Source organism: Parasteatoda tepidariorum, chromosome 1 (genome assembly GCF_043381705.1).
Source record: "Parasteatoda tepidariorum isolate YZ-2023 chromosome 1, CAS_Ptep_4.0, whole genome shotgun sequence".
NCBI lineage: Eukaryota > Metazoa > Arthropoda > Arachnida > Araneae > Theridiidae > Parasteatoda > Parasteatoda tepidariorum.
Window position 1 is genome coordinate 542,433 of NC_092204.1, and position 21,010 is coordinate 563,442.

A 21,010-nucleotide genomic window follows, 5' to 3' on the forward strand; every position below is an offset into this window, starting at 1 on the left:
GTAAGAATGCGAAAATGATGTGAGAGAAAGCTTGTATTACATTTTAATGAATTTAAGGATTAACAAATGAGTGTGCTGGAGGAATGGGTCGAATTGAATTTCCTGGTTTTCAAAGCGGGGGGCGTGTCTAAATAGTAGGTAACCTAAAACGCCTCTCGGAAACCGGATCACCCATCATGTCGGAAATCTCTGAAAGAGGCTCTCATGTAAATCATAAGCCGAATCAAATATTTTAGAGGGAGCAATCTTAATTATGTCGTCATCGATGCGTGGAAGGAAATAATATCCACAAAACTGGACAATCCACCAGAGGGCACTTTATGAACCACATAGACTGTTGGTGTTCCTGGCATAGAAGGGATTGGATGTCAGGTAGAGGACACACTCGTGAAATCGATTTGTTGTTGTTTATCTGGAAACTTTGGATACGATGAACATTTTGAGAAAAACTCAATGGTTAACGTGACTTTGTAGTTCATCAGGATTTTCTTTTTTTATCGAAATAGGGAAGTTAACTATCGCCACCGGGGTAAGTAAATTTTTAATATACATTTGTTTTGGGTGTTAAACTTTACATTTTGTTGAACTACGTGAGAACTTGAAATCAAGAATATTGACTGGCAGGGATAAACAAATTTAACATTTGCTGATTCGTTTGAGAATTATTGAAACGTGTGGTATAAAAGTACCACGCGGACCCATCTCAGCGTCTACCATTGAGATGAACCGGGTTCGAATCTAGATGGCTGGTCGATACGAATCCACCCCAGGCTCGCAACGACCACAGTGCTGACGTGAAATATCCTCAGTGGTACGGATCATGGGTTAGAGTCCCTTTTCCGTCAAGCTAACCGCAGGAGGTTCTCGTGGTCTTCCTCTCCATGTAATGCAAATGCGGGTCAGTTCTATTAAAAAAGTTCTCCACGAAGACTAATTTCTCCCACTACTTGATCTAAGAGTTCCCTTGTCTTCTGGATTGGGTTCAAAATGGCAAGGCTACGGAATCGAACATTAGAAGTCGTAAACCAAAAATTTGGGTCGGATCTTCAACGACGGTTATAATGTAATAATGTCCTAGTCGACACGTATTCCGCATCCGGCTTGCACCGACCACAGTGCTGACGTAAAATATCCTCAGTGGTAGGTGAATCGTGGGTTAGAGTCCCCTTGCCGTCAGGCTAAGCGTGGGAGGTTCTCGTGGTNGGGGGGGGGGGGTTCTTGGTTGTCCTCACCAGGTAACGCAAATGCGGGTTAGTTCCATGAAAAAATCCTCCATGAAGGCAAATTTCTCCTAATTTCTAATCCAAGAGTTCCCTCGTCTTCTAGATTGTGTTCAAAACGACAAGGTTACGGAGTTGAACATAAGTAGTCTTAAACCCAAAAAAATGCGACGTCTGTTGATTTTGTTGTTTGATTTTTAATTGTCAGCTGATTGATTTTTATTTTAAGCAATGGTTATAAAATAAAAATAAAATATCTGTAAGCAGCAGAAATGCAATTTATTATTGAGTTAAAAATGTCTCCATTGTTGCAGAAATTGTGTCTCTTTTCATCCGTTGTTTTAGGAATTTTTCTTTCTTAATCCGCCCTTGATTAGATGTCAAAAAAGTGTGAGATTAGATGCTGCATCGTCTTAAGATCGAAATTTTTTGGAATAAATAAAAGAGGCAAAACCTTTTCCATAAATCAAATTTACTTCCCTATTCTTATGACAAAGGAACCACAGAAGATTCAAATATGTGGGGGGAAAACCCTTAAAAGAAGAATAAAAATTTTAATTTAAAAAGTACATGTGCAGTGCGTTAAAAAAAAAACAGACCACCTTGAATAAATTTTGATTTAATGATCGGATCTTCATGCTCTTTGTTCAATTTTTCAGGAACATTACTGAATTTCCCCCCCCCCCATAATTATTTTAATAGGACAAATTTAACCGCTTATACATATGGTCCTGAAATATGTCAATTAGTCAGTGCAGACGAATATTTAAGTTTCAAAATTAGACACAAAATCGTACTTTCTCTGAATTAACATACTTTTTCAAACGGATTTTGAACCCCCCTAATTATAGGGGGTAACTGCAATCTGGAAAATAGAGTCCCCATAATTTGTTCAGGAGGGCCTTTATGTTACATTTATTTTTTGTGTATTTCGTCATTTGAAGTCATTTCTTCCTTATCGTCATTCGAGATAATTTCATGAAAAATGTAACTCTTTGTAAATATTTATCATTTTATTTAATGATAGTTGAAAAAGTTTTGAATTGTAAAGAATAAAATTTTTTACATCATTTTAAAGAACGTAATTCTACATCGCAAAATATAATATTTGAGCGAAATTCGTGGAATAATTCTTGAGATATTGAATTTTAAAAATACGGCTTCTTTGAATTTCGATTTCTCAGTAACTATTCAACCGATTTCATTCATATTTTATATTTTGCCTATTAAGATTACACTTCTTAAAATGGTGTAAGAAGTTATATACTTTGCCAATTATATTTTCCCCCACTATTATTAAATAAAATAGTCAAAATTAAAAAAATATTTACTAAAAGTTAATTGTTCATGTTCATTTTTGAAGAAACGAATTTTATAATTGTGTGCAAAAATTTTTCTATTCGATTAAAAAGTTCTCGAGGCATGGCAAAATAAGCAAAAATAAAATTAACAATAAGATGTTTAAACTGTGAACCAAACTATAGGGACCCTAATTTCTAGATCTACCCCCTATATTTTGGGTGTCCAAAATCTAAACCGGTCGAAGGAAGGTTTGTTTATTCAAAAAAAAAAAAATTTTATGTCGAATTTCGTAATTGCAAATATCGTCTGCACTCACAAATTAGCGTATTGTAGGTCACTCATTTGAATCATTAAGATTGAATTCTAGAACGTGAAGATCCGATGATTCGATCAAAAGTTATTCAGGGTTGGTCCGTTTTTTGCTTTGCGTACTGTACATATACATACATACAACACAATAAAAAAACAAAGAAAGAGGAGAGAGAATAACAAAGAAAATAAAGAAAAAATAAGTTGCGTACAAATTGAGATAAACGGGGGATCAGGAAGTAATCTCTTAATAGTCACAAATGAAATGTAAATTTTAATTCGATTAAGGAAAAAGATTTCATTAAACATTACCATATTAAACCAATGAAAGATTGTGTCCCTTAAAAGTAATATCTATAAGCCTTCTATCATTCTTTTTTTCGATCTTATGAAAGCTAAAATGAGTAAAATTTCACAAAATAAAAAGAAAAATTTAGAAGACCAGCTTTCAAATATTAGCTTTCAAAACCCTATTTTTGAAATATTTAAATTTCATAATAGATTTGAAAATTTACCTTTTATTCTCCATTAAAAGATTTTTGCATAATTAAAAGCTATAAATATAGTAAAACTCGTGGTAGAACTATTTTTAATAATAATGATATTAGCAAAAATTTAGGGAAGATTAATATATATGATTATGAATGTCATAATGAAGAAGAGAAATATTTGAGTTTGTTGATAAACGCGATATTTACTGGTAATTTAAATATTCTAGAAAATTCAGAACTAAGAAATTTAATATTAAACGGCACAAAATTTAAACCCATTTACCATATATCAAGTAATAATAATCTAAGATACTTTCTTAATCATTTCAATAGTTTTTGTTTAAAGATATCAAATGGATTCTCGTTAGCATTGTTAACAGAATGGAAATGGACAGTTTATTACTACTACTTTAAAAATTGTATTTTTGATAAATAAGGGGAAATTCAATAACAATTCGTCAATTTTTTTCAAAAATTGCAATTAAGCAACTTTAAGAGAATTTTGTAATTACCTTCAAAATACAAAGCTCATTATAATTATGCAATCTTCCGTAAAAAAAGTTGAACTTTTAAATAAGGAATTTAGAAATAGTTCAAAATTTAAGGCTTGGTAATTTAAATAATAATATTATCATTAACTACTCATTAATCACTTCATTATTTTCTACTCGTTAATTAATCATCATTTACTACTCGCTTAATCTGTAACATTTTCTGTTTTATTCTGTATTTTTCTTGAATTTTAATTTTTCGCTTGATTTGTTTCATTTTATATTTTTTCCTAGTATGTTTTATTTTCGTTTCAATTTTTTTTGGTGCTCCTCCAACTATTGTATTGGTAAGTGTGCTTTCTGATATACAATATCAGAAAGCACTCTTTTTTCGCGGATATAATGGTGTCAGCTGACGACGAGACTATAATATCTTTTCCTTATTTTGCTTTTCTGATTTCGAAATTTTTAAAAATTTCGTAAAAACATTTTATTTATTAATAATTTTTCTTCATCTCTTTAAAAATATTTTCTGTAATGGATAAATAAATATTTTACAGAAGAAGCTATTAATTTTATTAATTATACATTTTATTATTCATCATAACTATTACTTTTAGGCTAACAGCAACTTAAGTAATTTAGATAGATTTATTTTTTAATGAAGGCACCATTCCATATGATTTCATGACCCATATAATAAATGTGCTTACAACAATTAAAACTTTTTAATCTAGGAAATTTTTTGATGTCTTTTCTATTATTTCCTATTATTACAATTCATATATTACTGCTGTAGAAATTTTTTTCACTCTGGAGCTCTTTATCTTATAAGCTCGCACCTGAGTTGATGTCAAAGCAACAACAGCAACAAAAAAGAAAAAATTCATTCTATTGACATTTTTATAAATTAAAAGACTTAAAGCAAGAACGATAAAATCGTTCATCAGTAAAATAAGCTGCAATTTATTTTTTCTTATTAAGTCTTACAATTATTAGGTTCATTTTTTAATAACTATTTTTTTTTAAATTTATCGCACAAATTGTTTTAAATTTTTTTCAATTACAGGCAATCGCTTATTTTGCTACGATTGACAAAATGATCTGATATAAAACTACAATAAGTATTTAACAAAAGTATTCTTTGTTTTTGCGGAAAATATCAAGTTGAAACAAAAGTGCTGAACGGAGCAATATTTGTGACCGAGCAATGTGACCCCTTAAGAGGACCGAGAACGAAAAATTTCATCACAAATTCTCTTTTATCACTAATTTAAAAGTTTAAGTGCAGAAAAAGCGAGTTCAGACAAGAAGTTTCAAATACTGAAAGTTTTATTTTCTAAATATACAAGTGCAAATAAATTACGAGATGATAAGTTCGAATTAGTTCCCTTCTAATTATTTGTTTGCATTTTAATATTTAGAAGTATTTCTTTCAACAACTAAAACTTCATGACAAACTCTAGGTTCTCCTGAATCTACTTTTTCTTTCTTTTTAATTTTGAATTAGTAATGAAGAAAATTTGCGACAAAAATTTTCCTCCGCTGTTTGGCGTCCTCTGAAGTGAGTCATTGTTCGGATCTGTAAAAGTTAACTTATGGCACAAAGTATTGAAAGTAAATATTTTACTCATCTCCTAAACTTTAGTGTTTTTTAAAAACTAAAATCAAATGATAATAACATCTGAAGGTATACATAATTTACTTCAGCTGAAGTTTCATAAATTCAGTAGAGCAATTTCACCTTTTACAGACTTTAAAAGCGTATAAACTCAATACTCGAGCAGTTCTAATCATTTTATAAAAGTAGATCTCGGTGTCATTTACACTGATTCCAATTTTTAGTATCTTTATTGAATTTAAACATTATTTTAAAAGTATTAAATACTAGGTCTTGCGTTCGTAACAGATAATTTTCGATTTTTCGAATTTAAGCGTCTCAAAGTTTCTAAAATTCGACATATGGCACCCCGATTTATAATTTCCTCATACATTAGTGGCCTAAGACCCCTGTTCACTAAGACACCTCTCCCTTACCCCAATGATCGCTTCGCAATAATTATTGTAAGAAAGTTGAAAATATTTACTTAAAATATACACTGAAAAAAATGATGCTTCGTTACACTTGTTCCTCGACTCATCCTATATTTTTCGCTTACCAAACGGACGGATAAATTAAATACTTTATTTTCGCATCCGTCTCATCGTAAATTAATCTGATTTTTAAACTTTACTTTAACTGTAATTTATATTGATGTAATTTGAATTAACACTCCATTAAATAATTAAGCACTTCTACAAATCTTTATTAAAATAATTCGCATTTATTCCAAATTTTACTAAGTTTCATAATTTTAAAAAAGTTGGAAAATGTAAAACTGGGTATTAAGGATGTAACACAGTATATTATTTCCGTGAAAGCTAGTTTTCAATTTTTTTTTAAAATTTAGAATGTTTTAAAGGTTTTAAAAAGTAGAGTAAGTATAAATGGCACTAAGCCTTATTTTCATAAAAATTATTAAAACATATATTTTAACAGCGTTCCTTTAAGCATTAAAGTTATATTATTTTAAAGTCTCCTAATAGGGCTCTCGTAAGAGGTCAAATTGTCTTGAAGTAAGTATATATTGCTTTTAAAACACACAGCATGACATGCAGTGCATGTCATGCTATTTTTTATGCAGTGCATAAAAAAAAATCCTCCACAACTTTTGATCTAAAGATCGAAATTTTACGAACTAGAACTCAATCTTGGTGTTTCAGATAAGTAATCTCAAATACGCTAATTAATGAGTATATACAATATTTTAAGCAACGGAATCAGACACAAAAGCGTACTTTCTCTGAATAAACTTACCTTTTTTTTCGCCGCATTTGGATTTCTGACCTTCAAAATACAGAAAATAAATAGTTCCATGCAAAAAAAAAAATGAAAACTTATTATTATTTTATTATTTTTACTTAAGAATAGTCGAAAATATTTCGAATTGTAAAGAAAAAAATACGCTATTTAAAATAATGTAATTTTGTGAGACAAAATACAAAATTTGAACGAAATGGATCGCATAGTACCTCAGAAATCGAATTTCAAAAAAATCAGATATTTATTGTTCGATTTCTCAGGAATTATTCTACCGAATTCGTTTAAATTTTGTCATATAAAACTATATTTTCAAAATTTTTATTACACGCAATTCAAAGTTTTTTTCGATTATTATTAAATGAAACGTTAAAAAAATTAATAATTATTTATCAATTTATTTATTATATTAAGTACATTACAATACTTTGCTAGGTCTTAATTTTATTATTTTCTAGAATTTATTGTGTAAAATTTACCATCACGTCATTACGCCTACAAGCCAAAGAATATAGAAGGTTATATAAAACATTCTTTGAATATTATATTATATTATATTATATTATATTATATTATATTATATTATATTATATTATATTATATTATATTATATTATATTATATTATATTATATTATATTATATTATATTATATTATATTATATTATATTATTTGCACAAGCTTCTATGATTGGTCCGTCAACACGACAAGTATAGTGATGGTTTAAATATCTTTCTGTATTAAAAGTTAATGTTTTTAAGTTTTATTTTGTTTTCCCTACAAAAATTATAAGACTTATTATGAAGTTGTGGAGAAAAAGGAGGAGATAAAAAAATTATTAACATTCTAATCAACTTGAAATAAAAGAAACTGCAGCCTACAGTACAAAAGTTTAACGTTTATTAAATGTTAAAAATACCTTGATTTAGATTTTTAAGGTAATGTGACAGGTCGAAACGACTCATCTTTTTTAAAGTTAGTATTTCTTCTTTTGAAAATTTCAATTTGTTCAGTAGTTATTGAAATTTTAAGGGCTCTTTTTTCGATTTTTTTTCCACTTTAGACATCTTCTTTACCATTTTTGATTTATTATTGCTTTTGACAAATTTTATAAGTTTTTTTCTCTACTGTAATAACCAAAAATAAAAACCAGAGAAGTTGTGAAAATTACGATATATCGTAAGAAGATAGATGTTTTTTCTTTTCTTTTAATCTTATTTTTCTTCTATTTCTTTCTAGATATGTTTAAAATTTTTTTGTTCTGATCAGTTTCACTCATAGCTACGCAATTATATTTAACAATAAATGATTATTACATCAAAATTAAAAACTGTTTGATTTCAAATCGTTTTATTCTATTAATTCATATTTAGTTTCAGGTTCTATTGAAACAAAATTTGTAGTAATTAACAATTAAATAAGTTTGAGTGCTTTTTTTAGCGAATTTTTTTATAATTCTTCAAAAAATGTGTATTTATCCATAGTTGCAGGAAAATTAATTTAGTGATTAAATTAATTTAAAATTAAAGTGACTAATTTATTATTAAAATAATTCAATGCTTTATTGCAAATTTATTATTTTAATTCCTGTTTAATTTTTGCTTATTGTAAAAACTATATATATATATATATATTCCCCCCCCCGCAAAAATCCACTTAGTACTAATGCAAAGAGCCATATTTATTTTAAATTATCGTTAATGGCAAATATAGGATTGACTGTTATAATATAAAATATAATGTTGATTATAATATAAAATTAAAATATGCATGTATTACATAAATTAATACGTATATTACATGTATTACATAAATTATATATATATATATATATATATTCTCATTTGGTATATATTTTAATCTCATATGCTTCAGCTCATATCAGCGCTTCACTTATTAGAAATAACTTGAAATACTCTTTAGTGAAAACATCTTTTTTAAATTCCTTCTTAGAGTAAAACTTGTTGTATAGAGTTTACTTTTATCAAAGTGCTAACTAAATAACGTTTTTATAAAAACACATTTATCAAATTACTACCCTTAAAAAAATATTTTTTTCATATTAAAAAAAAAGAGGTTATTTTATCCGCATAATCTTTTTCATGTGGGAGAACATATCTTTCGTGATAGGAAATGAAAATAAAATGTGGGAGGTGGGAACTAAATAGAGCAGCAATTCCATGCTTTTCAGACGATGGAGTGTGTGCGTGTCTTTTTTGTCTCTGGACCGACCACCCCCAAGGTCTAGCCTCTGTAATGACCAAATTCTATCTTTATATGGCGGGTTATTTCCGGATTTCGGGTATTTGTTGTAGTGCACCAAGGTTAACACAGACGTTTTACTTTGTAGAACATTGCTGTTTTTAAACTATTATATTTTTTAAAAAAAAGAAACTAAAAAAAGTTTTGCTCGCTAGTTGCATCTTATTATGCTTAGAGGAAATCAACACATTAAAAAACAATTCTATTGTTTTTATAGTGTTGATTTCCTTTGTGTTGTGTTCCATGTGCTGATGTTATTTTATGTACTAAGCTCTCTCACCCTCGTGGTTGCTTGTTTCTCCCTTAAAAGTGAGAAATAACATCATTTTGTTTAGAAACCGTAATAATTCTTTGTTTAAATGTTAGGTGAACGATATAAACGGAAACACAGGTTCAAAAAATAACACTAATTTACACATTTTAATTTATTTTATTTTATAACCGTCGTTGAACAGCCGACCTAATTTTTATGGGCTCACTACTACTAATCATCAATTCCGTAGCCTTGTCATTTTAAACCCTATCCAGAAGAGAAGGGGACTCATAGATCAAGTATTAGGAGAAATTTGCCTTCGTGGAGGACTTTTTGATGGGACTAACCCGCATTTGCGTTACATGGAGAGGAAAATCACGAAAACCTATCACAGTTAACCTGACGAAAAGGGGACTCTAACCTATGAACCGTCTACCACTGAGGATATGTCACGTCAGCGCAGTAGTCGGTGCAAGCCGGATGCGGATGTCATATCTACCAGCCATCGCTGAGATTTGAAAACTGATTCAAATTTGAAATCAGCATAACAATCTGCACTAGAAAGGTAAAAACCAAGCCAGATATTCATAGCTTGTTGATCAGTGTCATCAACTGTACTTCAGAATGTGTGATGACACAGTAAGTAAAATAAACGAGATGCTATTTTACTTTTCATTACTATACAACGATAATTATGTAAACTGAAAACGGTTTTTATATCTTTGAGTCATTTATATTTTTTTAAAATTTGATATAAATGTTAAGAAACATCGTCTAATTATCGTTACTTATTTCATTTAATTTATTATTTTTTTTTTTTTGTTGTTGTTGTTAATTTTGAGATCAATTCAGGAGGGAGCTTATAAAATGATCTCGGAAGAGATTAATTATTCAACAAAGCGGGGAAAAGACGTAAAACAAAGAAAATTTGCAAAAAAAAATTTTAATTAATTAAATTTTCATTTTCCTAGTTTCGACGGGAAAAAAATTAGGTAAAAAAAACTCATAAAAATTGGCTTTTTGAAATGCAATTTTGAAAATGAAATCCCAAATTTAAACAAAACTAGTTTCTTAGAATTCGATCTCTGTAAGTTCCCTTACAGATCGATACTTGATCAGAGGGTTTGTCTGGGGAGTAAAGACGGTGGGAGAGCAATGTTGACCACATTGCCCCATCGTCATGACCTTGACCAGATGGCCTACTCCATGGCCTACGATGATCTCGTTAAGAAATTGTCATCATTCGTTAAGAAATTGTCTCACTTATATTTCTACTTTTATTGTACAAAAGTGCATTTTTATGTCAATTTTATAATTTCAATTCAGTTTTTGATCTGAAAATGAATTTATATTCTTAAAATGGGTACTTCAAACAATAAAAATTGCATTTTAATCAGTGGAATTTCAATTTCTTGATACATTGTTGAGGGACTTTTTCTGACGCATCAATATTATAATTTTTTAAGTTATACGTTCAAAATAATTGTTTCTATTACCATTATTTTTTAATAATTGTTCGATTTTTAATCAAAACACATTTTACACTATTTGAACTCTGACATACTTCTTATTTGGATGATAAACCACTTACTGTACTTTTCTTGAATGAATCTTTTCTGATCCACACAACAGAGGCTTAAATTTTAGTATTTCATATTTCATTATGACTTCATTTTTTCTTTTATTAAATAATTAGAGGCTAGTTAGCGACATGAAAATATGTTTTTTATTTATTTTATGGCATTGCACATTTTTGCTTAAAGTTTAGAATTTTGCTAATGAGTTAAAATCATCAAAAGGAATGATCTTCTAATAGTAACAAAAACTGTATTATTAAGAGACATACAATTCTGCTATTCTATAATATATAATTATGAATAAAATTATTTGAAATGTGAAGACATTATCGTTACTCTGAGCATAATGAAAGGTTTTTTTGAGATTTAAAGTTTACACGGGATTATTCTTTGCCTAGGCGCTATCATCAAAACTGCGCGGAGTTTCTACTTTGGTCATTAAAATGTAGAGCCCTGAAAAACGTTGCTGAATGCTTGGCTGTGATTGGTTAGGGTGCAGAATTAGGGACCGTTCAAATATTACGTGTGAGTGTTTTTGGAACTGTTGGGTTCTACCTTTCCTTTTGTAAGCAAAAATAAGTAAACAACATATTTTATTTTCCCACGTCAGAAAGTCGAAACAACCCTCTTACCTTCTTTCATATGTTGACTGTAGAATTTCTAATTTTAGGATAAGAATTTAAGCGAACTAACTTTGCATAAAATAACATTTATGTTCAATTCATTTTGTAAAATTTTCTTTTTTGTTTTCCTTCTGTGGTCAAAACTCATTAAACTCATACAACTCATTAAACTCCTAAAAAATTTCAACTTTCCACAAAACTTAATTTCATTTCATATTTGAAAATGTTGCTAAGTTCTGTTGCAACTTTCTTTTTTGCATTTAAGAAAAAGAAATTAAAAGAATTTCAATGTCTCACATAACATATTTGATTTTATTGTTATTTAATAANAATGTTCAACTCCGTAGCCTTGTTATTTTGAACCCACTCCAGAAGACAAGGGAACTCCTGGATCAAGTATCGGGAGAAATTTGCCTTCATTGAGGACATTTTGAACCTCCCGCTGTTAGCCTGACTGCAAAGATATTTCACGTCAGCACTGTGGTCGGTGTAAGCCGGTAGCTGATTCATATCGATCAGAGGGGATTCGAACCCGGTCCACCTCATTGGAACGCTCGATCCCCTGAGCCATCGCTACTCTTACATAGCGTAAACATACTAGGGAGATTTCGAAAATTTATCTTAGCTCCCGTAAGTAAGATTTCAAGTAATTGCGCATGCGTCAGTTCTGGTGAAATGTGCGGTGCGCCACTGAAAAAATATCAAATTTACATAAGTGAAAATGACCACAAAACAAATGGATTTCTTGAAAGTTATGGATTCCAACGATTCAAGATGTAAAACTATGGATCTGGGAGCTGAAAAATTTGGTAGATTTTGATGAATTCGGCGATAAAGAATGTTGTTTATTAATATTATTGAACTTCTATTGATTATTTAAATTTTTTAACTAAATTGTATAGCTAAAATAAATATAATTTATAATTTTGAGCGAAGATATATATAGTTTCTTACAGAACTAATGCAAATAGACAACCACAATGATTAGCAATAAATCATAAAATTGTTTTTTTATTTTTCATTAAATGAATCAACGGATTCATCTCTGAATTTAATCCTTCCATTTCTTCAAATTCGCATTCCATGTCGATGTTTTTAGTTCGAAGGTAAACAGAAAACGACATTTAACAACTATAAACAGTGTGATTGTAGCTTTTTTCTTTGTAGCGTAAATCACGACAACATCACGTAAAGATACATCTAAAATAAACGCTAGCATGAACAGTTACTTCAATCTTACCAACGGGAAGCTAAGGCGAAATTTCTCTAATAATTGCAAAGCTTTAAGTTCGCCTCTTTAAAAATTCATTCGTTAATTATTAAATCATCCTTAACTTGAGTGAAGACCAGAGTTTATAAACGGCTAATCAACAAACGGTCCATAAAAGCTGATTCTGTAGAGAAATGAATTAAATAACGGTTTGAGATTATTCGGGATCCGATTAAAATCGTAAAGACATGCACGGATATCACTAGCCTAAAATTTCAGAATAAGATTTATATTTTTTGTGTTGAGAAAAGTAAAATTTGAAAGTAGAATGGGACCTCTCTTCCGCAATCCATTTCTTTGTAATGTGCTAAAAAAAAACAACAAAAAAAAGAAGATAAGAAAGAAAGCAGACTATTCAGAATAATTTTTGATGTAATTATCGGATCTTAATGTTCTAGGACTTAAGGGTTTGAGAGCAGGGCTCGAAAAACTACCCGTCCTCGGCGGTCAAAAATTCCCAGCGGACAACGAATTTCTCGAATCCGACGTTCGCGCGGACGGCCATTTTCCCGCTAATATTTGTGATACATTTGCAATTTTTGTTATCTTACAAGAGCTCCTCACTTCTAAAATGACCCCCTGAATCTAGAAATGCAGCAACATACTGCGCATGGTGAAATTGATATTTTCTCTGTCTGGGAATACTGCAGCGTTTGAAAGGGGCTTTTCTGCTATGAACTTACAAAAAAAAAAAAAAAAAAAAAAAAAAAAAAAAAAAAAAAAAAAAAAAAAAAAAAAAAAAAAAAAANCTTTCAGATTTCTGTGCAGAAACCTCTGTAAATCATTGGCTTGATTGTGGAACTGGCAAACGTCCTATTTGATTCATTTAAAAAAACGCATTACCCTCGGATAAATTGACATTCCAGATAACTTGGCCTTTGCCATTTAAATTATTTCATAAAAGAAGAAAATTATTTCATAAAAGAAATACTAGGTTACTATTAGTAACCTAGTATTTCTTTTATTACTGTATAATGTAATCCTAGTAACTACTAATTCATTCTGAAATTTATATAAATGTTTGTAATAAATAAGAGAAAATTATGTTTTTATTTATTTAGAAGCTACAGGTTAGTTTCAAAGGAGGACGGGTATATTGTTGGATAAGCCGTCCTCGGTGGCGAGCCCTGTTTGAGAAGGTGACTTAAAATATACTAATTAATAAGTGCAGATGATATTTTAAGTCAAGAAATCAGACACAAAAAAGTACTTCCTAACTTCGGGATAAACAGATTTGGATTTTTAACCTCCATAATCTGGTCAAGGGAGCGGTCCAAAGTTTGAATCCCCTAATGTTAATTTTACGGTTTGCGTATTTCGCCAGATCTTTCGAAATTTTTAAGCATATTAAGCAATTTTTGCACACAATTTTAAAGATCTTTTATCGAAAGGTATTAAATACCATGCAAAAAATGAATTTTAATACATATTGTTTTTATTTTTCATTATTTTGATTAACAGCTGTCGAAAGAATTTTTATTGTAAAGTATATATTTTTTTTAACTTCATTTCAAAGTTTCTAATTTAAAATAGCAAAATACAAATTTTGAGTGAAATCGATTGAATAGTTCCTGAGAAATAGAATTTTAACTGTACGACTTTTCTGAAATTCAATTTCTCATGAACTATTAGACGGATTTCGCTAAAATTTTGAATTTCGTCATGTAAAATTAGATACTTTAAAATGATGTAAAAAATTGCATACTTTACTATTCAAAAATTTTTTGACTATTAAATAAAATAATTAAAAATTATAAATATTTGCTAAAATTCATTTTTTGCGTGGAATTAACTTTAGATAAACTACTTTTTTACTAGTGTGCAAAAAGTTTTTAAATCGCTTAAAAAGTTCTCGAGATAGGAAAAAGTAAAATTAACATTAAGGGGTCGGTCGAAACTTTGAAGAGTTCTCCTGACCAAACTATAGGGACCTTATTTTCCAGATTGCGGCTGACACCTATATCTTGGGAATCAAAAACCCAAATCCCTCGGGGGGGGGGGAAGGCTCGTTTTTTCAGAGTTTTATACACTTTTTACAGTACTAATTTTTTTAAAAAAAGCTATGAAATCATATACAATGCTAAAAATAAAATAAATAAGAAGCGAACAATCTGAATAATCTTAAGATATCATATTAACGTATTAGGATTCAACTATAATGAGTCGATGGCCCTAAACTTAAATATGTTAAATTATAGGATGAAAACGATATGACGAAAAAATAACACTGTAGACGGTGCAGGAGTAGAATTTATATCGGCTTGGATTTGGAACTTAGATCACCTCATTGGAAACCATCCCTCGATCCACCGTGATTTTCACCTTTTCTTCCACTGGTGTTCATCGATCACTGAACTTTAAAAAAATCAAAGTCGAAATTTGAAATCCGCCGAAAACAGATATACTCGTGCAGCAAAAGCACATCTGATCAGGTCTTTGAACCATTAAGATTGAATCATAATGAGAAAAACCGATCATTTGATCAAAAGTTATAGAGGGTGTTCACTATGCGCGCTGTACATCATGCATAATGTGTCTCTTGTATGCCTTCCCACCTGACTAGAGTTTTTTTTCTTACAGAATGGTGAAATGTTTTCCATAAGGAGGAGACAATCCAGGATACAAGACGGCTTCCCTCACAAATATCCGCACCAACAACAACAACACTGACTATTCAGCGGTAAGTTTCTTTCATTGCACTGCCCTACGTTGTTCCGCTAAAGTACGGAATAGGAAATGTGTGCTATTATCTCATTCTAGCAACTGATTTACGGCCGGGATAGTCAGGTTGGTAGGGCACTGGACCCATGTCCAAGAGTTTGTGGGTTCGATCCCAGCCGGCCGAAGACTCCCCGTGTAGTAAATGGTGATTGAATCTGTCGAGTCGCAAAGCCCTCCCTGTTCCCATAATAAATCAATACCTCTGGGGGTACTGATCCAGGAGTTTCCTTGTCTTCTGGATTGGTTCAAAATGACAAGGCTACGGAGTTGAACATTAGTAGTCGTAAACCCAAAAATTGGTTCGGCTGTTCATCGACGGATATATATCAACTGATCTGTCGATTCTTTGGACATTGAGAAATAAATAAAAGTCAGATTCATTTAATCATAATAACTGATTTAAAGTGATTGATTCTATCAACTCATCGTAGATTTTATCGATAGCAAAAATGAATAATATTGTGTTAACTTACAGAAATATCTTATCTTTACTTTAACGAGTGCTTAATAGATAAACTAGGTCATTTGAGAAAATTAGTTAGTCCGTAGAATGTCTACACTTTAGCAGCAACGGAACATAATCGTAAATTGCTTCATTATTTTGTGTGCTACATTATAATTTTCACTAAAGTCAATTTTAATGACACTATTTTTGTAAACATTCACAAGTGTTTTTATTCTTTTCTACATGAAGATGTGGTAGAGGGTTTAACCAGTGGTCGGAAGTTCGCTACGAGTAGCGAAACTACTGTACTTAGAAACTACTGTACTTTTTTCCGTAGTTTGCAATGTAGTGCGCTACATTTTAAGTGTAGTGCGATGCAAAAAATCGGTAATTTATAGTGATTCCTGGCAATACTTTTGACGTTAGTTAAATAAAGAAACAAAGTTCAAACGTAAATGATATTTCGAATCTAATTGGTGCAAATCCTTCGCGAGCCCGTCAATGTGTGCAGTGAGAATGCCTCTGCGGCAGAAAAAAATTCGATTTTTAAAATTCGATTTCAAAGGAACTATAAAGTACGTTTTTGTGTCTGGTTCCGAAAATTAAAATATTGTTCGCCTTAATTAATTAGCATAGTCACCCCCTCAAACCATCAAGATTGAGTCCTAGAACGTGAAGATCCAATCATTAGATCAAAGGTTATTCAGGGTGGTCCGTTTTTTGTTTTCGGCACTGAACTTTATTTCTTGGAGGCTATAAAAAAAGCACTTAAATCACAAATATTTGATAATTTCCTTTCATTTCTTAAATCACTGCAGAGAAGAGCAATAGAGTTTGAAGATGAAAAGAACAAATTCCTAAAAATTTGTTTTAAAATAAAATAAAAAACTATTTTATGTAAACACGAATTAAAACTTCTTAATATCCCTCCACATTTAACCAAGCCAATTTTTTATTCATAATCATTTTAAATATTGATGAAGTTCTCCAGTTAAGTTTGCCTCCTAAAAGTAGCGAATTTGTAACTACATTTCGAAAGAAGTTTATTGTCGCTACGTTTAATAAAAAGTAGTTGCAGTGGTAGTTAACTATGATTGTAATAAGGTAGTTGTGGTTAACTACAAAAATATCTAGTTTTCTAGACCACTGGGTTTAACCATACTGGCCACCAAAACGCAAACTTTTAGTTAAGAACTTGTCAGACACGTGACATTCAACCTTTAGACGATAAATATCCGTAGGTGTGTTTTTTTACTGACTAGGTTGCCTAAAGTGTAATTCTCCTACCATAATGTTTTATCATATTTTATTTTTTATAACCGTCGTTGAACAGCCGACCCAATGTTTGGATATACGACAACCAATGTTTGACTCCATGGCTTTGTTATTTTGAACCCATTCCAGAAGACAAAGGAACTCCTGGATTAAGTATTGGGAAAAATGTTGCCTTCGTGGAGGACTTGATGACGGTACTAACATGCATTTGCATTATATGGAGATGAAAATCACGAAAACCTCTCATGGTTAGCCTGACGGTAAGGGAACTCTAACCCATGATCCACTGAGCTGTATCCCCTGAGCCATCACGACTCACGAAGATATATTAAATACAATTTGTGTACTAAGCTGATCGCATCGTTGAATCATTTAAGTAATCTATTTCATTTATAATGCAATATTAAAGTAAATCTCACTGAAAAGTAATGATAAGACGGTCCATAAATTTAGACATTGACTTTAAGGTAGTCTTAATATGAAGTGTATTAGGTTAATATCACAGAATGAAAAAACAACTTTTTTCCTTTTAAACTCTTAATTTTGAAAACTATAAAGGTCAAAAACGTAATAATTGCAGAGAAGAATTAAAAAAAGAAAGAAAATATGTCAGATAAATATCTTAAAATTAGTGATACAAATATATTTTATGAAAAAAAAAACATTACCCTTATGACTTTCATAAATTTTATGCTGATGGCAACCAAAACGCTATGGAAATTAAAGTGGGAAAATAGACCACGTGATTTTCCGGACAAAGAAAATGCACCGACAATAAGATGGAAAACATATTACAAACTATATTTACGCACTTATTTCACATTATAGGAAGTTAAATAAAATTTGAAAACTGGGTTAAGAAAGTAAAAATAAAAAAAAAATAAGGAAATTAATGAGGATTCTACTATGTGAGGATAATAAGAAGCAGTGGCGTACGCGAGAGAGGGGTTTAGGGGTTTAAACACCCCCCTTGAGCTCAGACAAAATGGCAAAAATAAAAATTTTAGTAAAAATTATGCGAGCTATTATTTTTCAAGACTATATATTTTTATGTGCCTTATGCCTACTTTTTTTTCTCATGGTATTTCTCAGAATACAGAAAAAACATTTACTATAATAGGGTTGTACTTTTGAAACCAAAATCACGTGATATATATATATTTGCTGTTCTTGGATCTTTAGGATGTCAAAAAGCTAGAATTTAACAATTTTTAATTACTTTGAGAAAAAATCACGACCTGAACTTAGTGAGGTGACAGCATCTAGTACCAATGTAAGTTTTACTGTTGTACAGAAATGTGATACTTCCGTTGAAGAAAACGTTTCTAGCATAACAAAATCTGATGAATGTGAAAGTGGCCCTCAAAGTGTTACATCCCACCCATATGACATTGGACTTTTTTCAGAAGATATTATATTATGTTCTTGAACTTAAAAAATCAAATCAAAATTTAACTAAACAATGTTGTTTAAATAAAAAGTCAAAATTATCTAGCTGTCTAAACTAGGGAAATAATAGTGCTTTATTACAAACTCGAATTTCTCCTAGTAGTTTCAGAAAATTATGAACACGCCCCTTGAAAAAATTCTGCGTACGCCACTGATAAGAAGGGAACTATAAGCTGTATTAAACCATTCTTTTATAGATACATGTTATAAAGAGGAATGCCGCCCAAATCTGCTGCCACGTGGAAATGCATTAAAATAAACTTGCTTCGAAGCATTCACTTTCGATATTACTAATTCAATAATCATTTCTGAGTTGAATTAAAAACACTTTCATTGAAAACAAACATTATCAGAACCATCATTGCAACTTCCGAGTACGAAACCTTATTTAGACAAACTAATAGTTTTCTTTATGATATAAAATTTGATTTAAAATATATATACTTATTCCAGGGATTGTTTCTTATCAGAAAAAGAGTCAAACACTTTCTTTTGAACTATTTACAGCATGTTTTCCAAGAAAATTAATATATCTTTGACTACCACTGCTAATTAAGATTTATAACACTGGATTTTTTTCTCACTATAAATGAGTAAATAGTTCACGATTAAGAATAGACTTAAAATTTTTGATCTAACTATACTCTTTTTTTAAAAAAAAAGCAGAAAAATTAGAGAAAACGTGAAAAAAATTACCGAATAATCAAAAAAGCGAAAAAGAAAATTATTTAAAAAAAATAATAATAAAAACCCAAGAAAAAGAGATATAAATCTTCATTAGCTAACACGTATATTTTCCTATTGCTATATTGATACAATATTAGAAAGCACTCCTTTTTGCGGCACTCCGTGAGAGCTGATGAAAAGATTATATCTTTTATTTTCCGGATTCTTATTAATTTTTTTTCTCCTTTTCTATAATTTTTTTTTCTTTTTCCCTTTTTCGTAGTTCTGTAATTTTTTCTATGTTTTCTCCACTTATATATAATTTTAAACAACTGTGAATAAGTTAAGATAATCATCTGATCGTGAATATTCTAATCGTAACGAAAACAATCTAGAAATAAGAGGCGGGGTGGGGCTCAGGTAACCCAGATTTGAATCTCAGCGATGGGTGGTCGATAGAGTCTCTACTCCCAACTCGTATCGGCTAGTTCAAAATTACAAAGCTATGGAGTTGAATCTTAATAGTCGTAAACACTAAAATGGGTAGGATGTTCTATGCTGGTTATAAAGTAAAAATTTAGCTTACACTAATTCTGTTCTGTTATGTTCCGAATCTGTTATTAATGATCTTATTTGGTAAATTGATAATACGAATTTGATTGATCTTATTAAAAAGTTTTAAAAAAAAGCAATTGAAATATTTTTTTCATAATAAGCATTTAACAAGTCATCTTAAAATAAAAAAAAATAATAGTAATCTAATTATTAGTCTCTGTCGAAAAGGGTGGTAGAGCAAAAAATAAATTGTTCGTTAAAAGGAATGATCCGGGAACTTCGCACGAGTGCCTCTTCATAACAATGCAGGGGAACATCCACCTACATTCAATTAAATATTCTACTCATCCAAATAATTTTCAAATAAACAAAATATTTAGAGTTTTGTCATCAAAACCGTTGTATTGAAAAATATATCCTTGAGCTTTGAAATGAAAATTTACTTCGTTTGGAGCAATAAAAAATATTTATTGCCATATAAATTCATCAAACAGCAATTATGAGAGAATATATATATGAAAAAAATTGAAATAACATACGTGTGTAGAAAAATGATTACAAGAGTTAATCGTTAATTACTGTATTATGAATTTACAGGTAAATTCGTAAAAAAAAATATCACATGGGCTAATTTAGATTTGTAACCCTCTGATATGTAAGAACACAGTTTAATTTGAAGCGATGAAAAAGCAATTTTCATTAGTGTACTTAACATGAGTTTTTTTTTCCAAAATTGCAATTAATTCGTAATTTTTTTAAAATATTTTTTAATACTTATTTTGTTTTAAGTAATGATCATTTATCTACTGTTGTAGAAAATTCATTTATCTTTCTCTCAAGATCTGTTCGTGTTTGAGCTGAAGTTTAAATTAACATATAAAATATAAAAATATAAAATGAAAAAGAGCAAAAGATTGGATAGAGAATTAAGTTACTCTTAATACTTTTGTAAAAATTTTTAAAAATATAAAATTCTCAAAATAGATACAAAGCATTTACAATTTGACAGTTATACATTTTACGGTCATTGTTAGATATTGTTAACAAGTAAAATTGCTTCTCATTTATTATATCGTCACACGTTTTGCATTTCATAAATGTCAAATTCTTTTCCAAGCACAGTTGATTATTTTTCAAATCCAAGTAATATTTCATATTGTTACGGATAGCATTTTAAGAAACAAAAAATTTTAAAAATTATAATTATTATATATCTTATAAGTGAAGTATTTTTTAAAAAAA

The 21,010-nt window shown here is 30.0% G+C and overlaps 1 protein-coding gene across 1 annotated transcript in view; it reads left to right on the forward strand.

Annotated features, from left to right (window-relative positions):
* Window positions 1–329: 329 nt before the first annotated feature.
* The window catches only part of LOC107457465 (uncharacterized), a 67,242-nt gene continuing 46,561 nt past the window's right edge, over window positions 330–21,010 (forward strand). Inside the window, exons 1-2 of the mRNA XM_043053531.2 lie at window positions 330–529; window positions 15,238–15,337. The gene's annotated coding sequence lies outside the window, so the exon portion shown is untranslated. The remainder of the gene's footprint in view (window positions 530–15,237; window positions 15,338–21,010) is intronic.